Below are 11,308 nucleotides of genomic sequence, written 5' to 3' on the forward strand. Positions count from 1 at the left end.
AAACTGTTTTTAGCTTTTCAAGTATTTTAAAAACCAGTTTCATGTAAGGAGATATGACAAAGTAAAAAGACTTGAGAAACAATGGATCTCCACTCATCTTGTTGTATCATTACTAAATGACCCCCTGCTCCTGACCACATCTATGCACACATCTGAGGGAAACTACGAGGACACAGAAACAGAGGGACACAGGGGAAAACATACAACAGAGGGACCCATCAGCTGCACTGCACACTGATCAAAACGAACTAAGCAACTCAAGGGCAGTGATGGGAGGGAGGGAATGAGAAGGAAAGAGGGAACAGCTAACACTAAGCAAAAGGAAAGAAATGCACATATCACCCAATGTGGAAGAAATAGTGCTATTGTCAAAGCTCATAGAATTCACAAACTTTATAGACCATGATAATGACAATTTGCCTCGTGAAGGTTAGAATGTGTTTGTGATTTTAACTAATTATCACTATCTCACAATACTATGAAATTTGTGAAATTTATGTAATCACTTAATCACAATAAAAAATTAAAAAAATAAAAACCAGTTTTACCTCCTCATATAACAGTAAAAAAAAATCAATCCTAGCTGGATATTGTAATTCATACCACAGTTACAGCTAGGTTGACGTAGGGAGATCACTTGGAGCCTAAGTTTCAGGCAAGCAATAAGCAAGACAAAAAAACCACTCACACAAAAACAGCAGCAATAAAAACCAAGACATATTACTTTCTGAAGAATCCTCCAAGATAAACTTCAAAACTATACAGCCAAAATAGAAATTATATAAACTTTTAAAAGCAATAGATACAGTGAACACAATATGTCCAGTGAAAAAATGATTGTTTCTGATTCAAGAGAGCATGCATCAGGATTAGATACAAAATATGCATCTACAAAGCAAGGCAGCAACTCCCCCACACACACCCTGTTCTCTTCTTTTGCTTGTAACTGATAACACTACTTGAATATAATTTCACTGCCAGCATTATAGGCATGTGCCATTACTCCTGATTGAATATATTTTCAAGGTAAGTTGGCCGCATTATGCAAATATGCGTTTTGTGTCTTAAAAGTTTTCAAATAGTAGAATCCTTTTTTGTTGTTTCTGTTTTTGCTTTCAATAAGCCTAGAGCCTTTCTGGATATTTCTGATAAAACATTTGATCACCCTAATAAAAGCATATAATTTTTTTCTTCAGTCAGGAAGAAAATCAAGCTAAAACAGCAAACTAGAACACATTAAATTTTTTTAAAACCATGTAGTTTATCATGAAAGAGACTATAGAGGGACCTCATTAATGAAAGGGTAAAATTGGGGAGGGGATGGATACAACATTGCCCTTCGTGTTCTAGAATAAAGACCTGCAGGTCAAAAAACAACAACAACAACAACAACCATGTAGTTTAGCATTCTGGAAACAAGGCATAGTTTTGAAAGAAGATATCCTCTTTCAAAACACTTATCTAGCACTGTATATTAATCACTTTTCTATTAGAAAAACTAAAATTCAAAAGTAACAGCACCTTGTGGCACCAAATAGAATGTAAAACTTAATAGACTAAACTAGTGTAACAAAATATAAATAATACTGAACTTTTAGGATAGTAAGTTATAAATAAATTGATCTGAGTACTAAATTTTGTTATATTAAATTACCATTTCTAAACTACACCTTAAGGTAATCAATTCCTATCTCCTCTGGAAGAGGCAAAAGGTGTCTCTAAGATACTTTCCAAGGCAGTAAAACATTGACAAACCATGCTGGTCTTACTCATTTCAGTAAGTTGCTACCTGCACCCAAAAATATATATATATATTTTTTGGTCAGTCGTGAGGCTTGAACTCTGGGCCTGGGCACTGTTCCTGAGTTCTTCAGTTCAAGGCCAGAGCTCCACCACTTGAACCACAGCACCACTTTTGGTTTTCTGGTGGTTAAGTGGAGATGAGAGTCTTGAGGACTTTTCTGCCTGAGCTGGCTTTGAACCTTGATCCTGAGATCTCAGACTCCTGAGTAGCAACTAGGATTACAGGTGTGCAACATCAGCACCCGGCCACCCAAAAATCTTTTTTTTTTTTTTGGGGAGGGGGTCCGGTTGTGGGGCCTGAACCCTGGGCCTGGGCGCTGTCCCTCAGCTCTTCAGCTTAAGGCTAGGGCTCTACGACTTGAGCCACAGCGCCACTTCTGGCTTTTTTTCTTTTTGCTTATGTGGTGCTGAGGAATCGAACCCAGGGCCCCAGGCATGCAAGGCAAGCGCTCTACCACTGAGCCAACTTCCCAGCCCCCACCCAAAAAATCTTCACCAGAAAAATCTATATCAGAAGTGGACGTCCAGCTTCCTGAGTCAAAGTCCAGTTAGTGAACAACCTAGGTCCCATTCACTACTAGATTCACCTGGTATGTCATCTTCTTCAGTAAGAATATTTAGATGGGGTTGAAGGCAGGAAGGATAAAGATGAGCTGACAGGCAAAAAAAACTTCAAGAGGCCTAATGAAGTACTTATATTAATCCATTAATTTCCTCCACTATCAAATTCAGACATAATTACCCTCTTCTTTTCCCACTGGGGAGTACATGAGGTGATAAGTAATAATTTTTGCTTGGGTTTAATAATATGGTAGTTGTTGGTCTCTGATATAATGGGAATATTATTAATATTGGGAATATTATTAATAATGGAAATATTATTAATCTGCCTCCATTCGTTCTTAGCTGGGTTGCAGACCTTCATGACTGAGACGTCGCAGATATAATAGATCTCTTCACTGAAGTCACAGGCTTCCTGAAAATCACTGTGCTTAAGAGTCTCACACTTCAGCCATAGATTGTAGCCAGGATTATAGCAGAACACGCCCTTACTGTTGACAGCATAAAGATAGTTTTGAACTACTATTAGTTCAAAGGAATAAAACGAATGGGGTACAGGAGCCACCAGTGCCCACTGGTTCCTCTGAACACTGTAGCATTCCACTTCCTTCAATTTGACTCCAGTGACAGGGTCTCGTCCACCCAAAATGTAAATGTAGCCATTCAGATAGGCCACATCCATGCCTTCCCGACACAGCAGGCGATCTGCTAGTTGCTGCCAACTATTCTGGGCTGGCTTATACACCCAGAGGTCTTTCCTGGGTTGGGCAGCTAGGTAGATGTCATGATCTGGAGAGACACAGACAGCCGAAGACGTGATAGTCTTAGTGTGTGCCGAGCTAGTCAAAGGTGAAGGCATTGTGTAAATGTCACCGGAGTAGGGGTCATAGCAGAGAAAGGGATCTCTGGGGTGACCAAAGAAGATCACCATCTCCTTGGCACACATTCCCAGCCTCTGGGGTGGCTTCTCGGCCACAGATACAACAGAGCTGCTGCTGCTGCTGCTGCTGCTACTGCTGCTGCTGCTGCTGCTGCTACTGCCGCCTCCACTGCTGTTTGGCTTCGACCCCAGAGGCTTGTACAACATATCCCCATAGCGCATCTGCAGGGCCCCTTCAATAGCGTCCAGGCAGTACTTCTTCACAATGGGCTTGGTCAGCAGCCCTTCCAGGTAGTCCCGGTCCTCTTCAGTGAAGTATGCCCAGCGCACACACTTCAAGACCTCGGCCGCACTGGGCCCTCGCTCTTTGGGGGCCGCCTCCAGCCACTGCACGGCCACGTGACAAACGGTCCGCTCGCTCTCTATGTCCAGACTATCCAGGCGCAGGACGGCCAGCAGCTGGGCCAGGGTGAGGTCGGCCAGCGTCTCCTCGCGGATGCTACCCATCCTGCTCAGCTGCTTGAAGTTGTGCGCGATGAAGGACTGGGCCTGAGCCCGCAGCTTGTGGTGGTCGAAGGCGTCGGCGAACTTGAGGATGGGGGTGCAGTTGGCCAGGTCCAGGCGGCGAGCCAGGAAGGAGGCGCAGGCCTCGCGCACGTACTCCAGCTGCAGCATGTCGGAGGCGGCGTACAGCCGCTGCACGTTGGCCTCGCTCAGCGACACGCGGCCCGTGTAGCAGTAGTCCACCAGCACCTCGAAGGACTCGTGGAGATCCTCTGGGGCCGTCTCCGCAGGGGCTGGCAAGGCGGCGGGACGCGGGGTGTCTTCCCGGGCCTGCATGGTGGAGATGGCGGCGGGGCGCCGAGGTAAGGGCGAAGGCCGGCTCCCCGACCGCCGGCATCGCCGAGCCGACTGAATCCACATTTTATTTACTTAATTCAGCTCTAAGCAGAGACGCGCGCCTTCCTTTGTCGCGTCGACGGTCCGGTCAGGGCCCTTTCTCGGCCTCAACTCTTCCCGCAGGTTCATCTCCAGCGGCTGCTGCCACAAACGCCACTGAGGAACTACTGCTCCCAGGATGCTTTTGGGGCCTCCTAGCAAGAAGGGGACCCTCCAAATTCAAGGACTGAGGCCCTCTAGTTGCTGCTGTGCGTGATGGAAGTTGTAGTTTGTGTGCTGTCGCGAGGTTTTGTATGGTTCAACCCTTGACGGTATTAGAAAGCGGCCAATCTGTTGTAACTGATGTTATGATGGTAATCTGTTGTAACTGATGTTATGATGGTAAAACTTGGGGTTTGTAAGTCGCCCATCGTGTATTTCTAGCACGATAGCTTTCCCTCTTCTATAACTCTCTTTTGTGAAATGTGAATAATAGTATTTGGTAAATTTTGTAAAGATAACTGAGTTAAACTGCCTTGGATATAGGACTGTCCTAATGTTTTGTTTATAGAATAATAGAAGAAAGCCGGGCGCTGGTGGCTCACGCCTGTAATCCTAGCTACTCAGGAGGCTGAGATCTGAGAATCGCGGTTCAAAGCCAGCCGGGGCAGGAGAGACAGTGAGACTCCTATCTCCAATAAACCACCAGAAAACCGGAAGTGGCGCTGTAGCTCAAGTGGTAGAGTGCTCGCCTTGAGCTGAAGAGCTGAGGGATAGCGCCCAGGCGCAGAGTTCAAGCCCCATGACCGACCAAAAAAAAAAAAATAATAATAGAAGAGGCAGTTCTTAGAATATAAAAAAAATGGGTTTTACCTTCCTTCTAACATGTACTAAAAATGAAGCAACATTAATGTGATGTTACGATAGAAAATTACAAGTTATATCAGATATCTCTTTTTGTTTTTTTATAGATGTGGTTTTAGAACAATCTTATGATTACAGGAAAACTCAACATATACTGCCAGGGACCCCTATAAATTCCACCTTCTCTTATAGTTTTACTATTGTTGGTATCTTGCATTAATGTGTGGCTTATAAATGTGATGAACAAATATTTGTCCATGAATACTAGTCTATAGTTTATATAACAATTCACTATGAACAATCTGGGTGTTTTGACAAATGTAGGTAATATGTCCACCTTTACAGTAAATACACTTTTACTGCTTTGAGTCTTGCACACCATTTTTTTTTTTCCTAGGGCCTCAAGATATACACCTCCAGTCCAAGTACTGATCTTTTACTGTGTGGTTTTGTGAGTTATCTAGAACGCAATCTCTGTCTTGAAGGATAGAATTCATTTCTAATTCCATCATCACGTTCCTTCTCCCAAAGGATAACTCATGGGTTTAGTAGTTGCTATTGCTGGAACTGGATCACTAGCTTTTTCTAGTGTTACCTCTCAGTTAAATCACCATCTCTACAGGACTGCCTCCAATCTTCTCTCTGGGACTCTTTCTGTGTCTGTCTTTCAAAGCCTGAAATGCTCTCTAGTCTCTTAGAAGATTCTTCAATTCTCTAATTATTCAGTACTCCTTTCCCTTTTTATATGGAAAAAAGACATTCTTTAATGATACATCAGAGCTGACTAAATTGGAGTCACCCATCAAACTTCATACACCCATGCAGTTGAGACCTTATACTTGGAACACTCCCAACACCTTTCTGCTTCCTGTGAAATTATATTCTCTCTCTCTTTCTCTCTCTTTCTCTTTCTCTCTTTCCCTCTCCCCCCACCCTCCCTAGTGTTAAATTTACCACTGTTGCCAACCTAGTTACTCTCCCTTCCCTTCTCTTCCCTTCAAAACTGGGACACTTGTAAGACCACCCCCGCCCCCTACATAAGACAGGCTCATGACTTCAAATTAGTGGTTTTTCATTTTCATCAGTGCTAAAAGTTAAAATATTGATTCTAGAAAATCAGAAGTTTGAGGAAAACAAGCAGAGCCAAGTGCCAGTGGCTTGCACCTATAATCCTACCCACTCTGAAGGCTAAGACATGGAAGATTATTTTTCAAAGATAGCCAAGGCAAAAGTTGATGAAACTCTACCATCAGTTTAGCCAGCAAAATGCAAGACTGGAAGTGTGGCTCCTGGTAGAGCACTAGCCATAAGCAAGGAAGCTCAGAGTATATTAGAAATCAAGAAATGATATGATGGGGAATTAGAAATGAAATATAGTATTTGACTTAAACTGTGAAGTGAATGATGAATGGATTTAAAATATGAATATAACTAAGCTTCCTGTGGATAAGATTTTCTTGGTACCTAACTAGTTATTTTAGCTTTTGTAACCCTGCTACTGCTCTTTCCTGAACCACATGTGCCCCAACTAAGCTGAGCCACTACAGAAAGAGTAGAATAAATAGTTTTCAAAATATTTATTATTATTCCAAACATTTATTATTCCTTAAATATTTTTGCATCCTATTACTAAAGCTATTTATTTATACCAAAACAAAAACAAAAAACAAAAAAACTGAGCAAGAGATTGAAGCCCTGAATTCAAGCCTTGGGATCCACACAAAACAAGGACAGCAAAAAAAAAAAAAAAGAAAAGAATAGATAAGAAAAGAAAAACAACAACAAAAACAAAAAACCAACTCATTGAACCTCTATATTCTAAGACAAACTTAGAATTAAGGTTACAGACAGGTGGTTGCAGAGGTAAAGATCCCAGATTCTTGTTGTCTCTGAAGGCTTCCCTCCACCGCCTCCCCCCACCCCCCGCAAATTACTCAGATCTCTCCCCCCTCTCCCCCCCCCACAAATTACTCAGATCCATGGTCACATACAAAGGAAAATAATTTAATGTCAGAAACCTGACAGACTACCTGGAGGGCAGAAAGTAGCATCAGGAAGGAGTTAACATTTGCAGTTGTAGCTGCACAAAGGAGAGGGAAATTGCATTATGGTAGGGGCTGCTATTTGAGATTGCAGCTGCCTGACTCACCTGTTTTGGGGTAAAAGACTATGTCACCTGATTTCAGGGAAAAGCAGTTTTGTTTCTGCTGAAGGTCTAAGGTGGCAGACTGGGTAGGAAGATGGAGGAAATTAGGGTAACAAAGACACACACACAAACATAAAGAGGCAAAGCAAAGAGTTTAATAGTACATAGTTGAGGGGAAGGTGGGCTCTGGCTAGATAGCTCAAAGCTAGGTTAAAGCAGAGAAGGCAAAAGTAACATTTGCTGTACTCCATGCAGAAAATGGGAGTCAAAAATATGCCAATTATCTGCTGCCTTTGTTCTTTTTTTTTTTTTAGCTAAGGAAATATTCCTGTTGTCTAGGAAGCCCCAATCCCTGGGTAATGAATCTGGGTAGCCTAGATCGATAGTATTTAGTATTCTAAAATTTGGAGAGGTCTCTGGGCCTACACAAAACATAGGGACAATAAATGAGCTTTAGGGCTTCCTTTTCTCAAATAAGCTTCTTGCTGTCTCTACCCATTTACACAGTGTTGCCAAGTTTTTACCATTTGAAAGAAGAGGGCAGTTGTAGATAGGCTAGCCTCTTCTAGGTCTTTGGGTTTCTTGTAATTTAGCATTTAAGTGGATGGAAGCTTAAAGGCTTTGTCAGTTGCTTCTGAGTCTGACCCTTTATATATTTAATTAAAAAAAAAATACAAGCCACTGTAATCCTAGCTACTCAGGAGGCTAAGATCTGGGGGTCATGGTTCAAACCCAACCTGGGCAAGGGTTTGCATCCATGACACACTTACCTTCAATTTAGCAACAAAAACCCAGAAATGAGGGTGTGGGTCAAGTGGTAGAGAACCAGCCTTGAGCAGAAAAAGCCAAGGGAGATCATGAGACCCTGAGTTCAAGCCCCAGTACTGACAAAATCTCAGATCATTCCAACATCTAATAAAATGCTTGCTCTTTTGTTCTGTTGGCTAGCAGTCCAAATCTCCCATAGTGTTATCCTCTTTTCCTTGACCTTTTTTTTTTTTTCTCAATTAAAGCTTTTGCCTTTTGCTTTTCTGAGCAGAAAAAGCTAAGGACAGGCCCTGAGTTCAAGCCCCACTACTGGAGGGCAAAGGGAAAGGGGGGAGCTCAGGAATGAGCTAACAGCAATATGGCATTGCCTACTTCTGGTGGGTTACTATAGCCCTTTTTCTGAGGAAAGCATTCAGATCTGCACAAAGGAAGGGGTAGTGAAGTATTTATTATAGAATATACCTTGGAACTGGTCTGGTGCCTGATTCTAATGCATGTGATCAAAGCCTACAGAAAAGAAAGCACACCATTACATACAAGTAAAATTTCATTAGGCCATCTACTATCATAAAACAGATTCTACCTTTTTATGTTTGTTTTCTTTTTTGTCCAGTCATGGTGCCTGAACTCTGGGCCTGGGCACTGTCCCTCAGCTCTTCAGCTCAAGGCTAGCGCTTGAGCTATGGCGCCACTTCCGGCTTTTTTCTTTTTGCTTATGTGGTGCTGAGGAATGGAACCCAGGGCCTCATGCATGCAAGGCAAGCACTCTACCACTGAGCCACCTTCCCAGGCCTTTTGTTTGTTTTTTGTGCTGGTACTGGCCTTCAACTTGGGTCCTAGATGCTGACCCTTAGCATTTTTGCTTAAATCTAGAGCTCTATTACTTGAGCCACAGCTCTACTTCGAGATTTTTTTATGATTAATTAGAGATGAGCCTGGGCTGGGTTTGAACCTCAATCCTTAGATTTTAGCCTGCTGAGTAGCATGTATCACAGGTGTTAAGTCACTAAAGCCAGGATCAGATTTTTTTCTTTCTCTTTCTTTCTTTCTCTCTCTCTCTTTCTTTCTCTCTCTCTATCTCTCTTTCTTTCTTTCCTTCTTTCTCTCTCTCTCTTTCTTTTTCTTTTCTTCCTTCCTTCCTTCCTTCCCTTCCTTCCTTCAGGGCCTAAATGCTATCCTTGAGCTTTTTTGTTCAAGGCTAGCACTCTACCACTTGAGCCACAGCTTCACTTCCACTTTTTTGGTAGGTAAAAGTCTCACATACTTTCCTGTCCAGGTTGGCTTTCAGCCTCGATCCTCAGATAGTAGCCTCCTGAGAAGCTACTGAATAACTGGTGCTCAGCTAGATTCTATCTTTTTAACACTAACAAACTGAGTAACTCAGGTAAACCTTGTTTTATTGAATGGATAGAATTCTCCCTAATGACTTATCCAGTTTAATGAAAGGATTCTTACTTACATTCCTCACAATTCAAAGGTGTGAGAGATGAAAAGGGAGAGCAAGGTGCCTTAGGTTGGACCTTTCCAATTTATAAAACTATTAGGATTTGCTAATTTAACATTTGCTAATTTGCTAATTTAGCAATAGGTTAACAGGAAAAGGAAAGCTATAACAGAGATCCTCAGATTTGTTTTGCAGCAATTACTTTAAAACAATTTTACTGTTATTATTAAGGTGTTGTACAGAGGGGCTACCATTTCCTAAGTTAGACAATGAGCACATTGGACAATGTCACCCCTTCCTTTACTTTCCCCGAGTTTCCTCCTCCTATCCTGACCACAAGATGATTGCATCTGTAGCAATTACCTTATAAAACTTCCTTAACAACTTGGACAACAAACCAATAGGATTTACAGGCACTTGTGGAAAGGTTGAAGAACTTGGAGGAACCATGAGTTAGGAATGGAGATGCATATCACAATGCTGTTTTGTTTTGACCAGCATTAATTTTTTTTTTTTTGCCAGTCCTGGGGCTTGAACTCAGGGTCTGGGTACTGTCCCTAAGCTTCTTTTGCCCAAGGCTGGCACTCTACCACTTCCGCTACCTCCGGCTTTTCTGTGTATATGGTACTGAGGAATCGAACCCAGGGCTTCATGCATGCTAGGCAAGCACTCTACCACTAAGCCACCTTCCCAACCCTGACCAGCATTAATTTTATATTCCTAATTTTCTACCATTTTCTGAAAAATATAAAGAGAACATCTCTCAATGTTCCTCTGTCATGTGAAAACCATGATTTACAGTAGCACATTATTTCATAATTGAAAATACTGTTTGGTCTTCTGGGAAAAACACTGCATCAGAATTAACTTGTAGCTCCAGAGGCAAGCAGGTTGCTATAACAACCTGCACCAAAAAAAAAAAAAAAAAAAGAGAGAGGCATAATTGCTCTCTCTCAAAGCTGGAGAACTCGGCAAATGATAAGACACATAAATGTGTTTGTCATGTAAATTCAAATAAGCACCAAAAACATTCATTTATTTTATCTTTCATAGGCATTGACTACATGCCTGTTTCCATGCTAGGAACTGCAGAAAAAGACAGATGTGTTTGCTCCTGTGATGAAGTGAACATTATAATGGCAGAGACAGATAACAAAGAGAAAAAAAGGAATCATAAGCAGTTTTACCATGTAAGAAAAAGCTCCATAGAAAGTAATAGACTCTGTTCTTAGACAAGAAGAGAAAGGCTGTGTTATGTGTTAATACAAGGTGCATTTTCGGTGGAGTACTAGTCACAGTAACTAACAGATCCTGCTTTTATGGCATATGAGCTTTAGCAAAGTGAAGTGATAAAAGATGGGGTCTTGTTTATTTCCTTCTTTAGTTATTATTTTGTTTTCTTTTAAGGCAAGGTCTCACTATGTAGCCTAGGCTACCTAGAACTAGCTATGTAGATCAGACCAGACACTTAAAATCCTCCAGCTTCTGATGGAAGGGTTGACATAGGTCAAGATGCTTTGTACGTACAACCTGATCTATGGAATTGTAACCTCTTTGTACAACTATTTACTTATAATAAAATTTTAAATTAAAAATGCTCCTCCTGCCTCAGCTTCCCAAGTGCTGAGATTATAAGCATGAACTACTATGCCTGTTGTTGGTTTTTAGGTTTTTTTTTTTTACTATCTTCATTAATAAAAATAAAGGAAGAAACATGACTGGCAACTGAAGCATTAAAATTAACTTAATGTTTTCAGAATGAGAGTATCACTCTTGTACAGGCTGGTCTTGAACTTGAAAGATTCAAGTGATCTTACCACCTCAGCCTCTCAAGTAGCTGGAACAGCATAAATGGACCACACCACATTTTACTAATTGTTTATTTCTTGTTTTTTTTTTTTTCTGCAAGAGTTTAATATGTATGATTCCCAAAATTCCCTTAGAATTAAGTAGATTCATCATG

This window comes from Dipodomys spectabilis, unplaced genomic scaffold (genome assembly GCF_019054845.1).
Source record: "Dipodomys spectabilis isolate Male_0828 unplaced genomic scaffold, ASM1905484v1 ptg000095l, whole genome shotgun sequence".
Lineage (NCBI taxonomy): Eukaryota > Metazoa > Chordata > Mammalia > Rodentia > Heteromyidae > Dipodomys > Dipodomys spectabilis.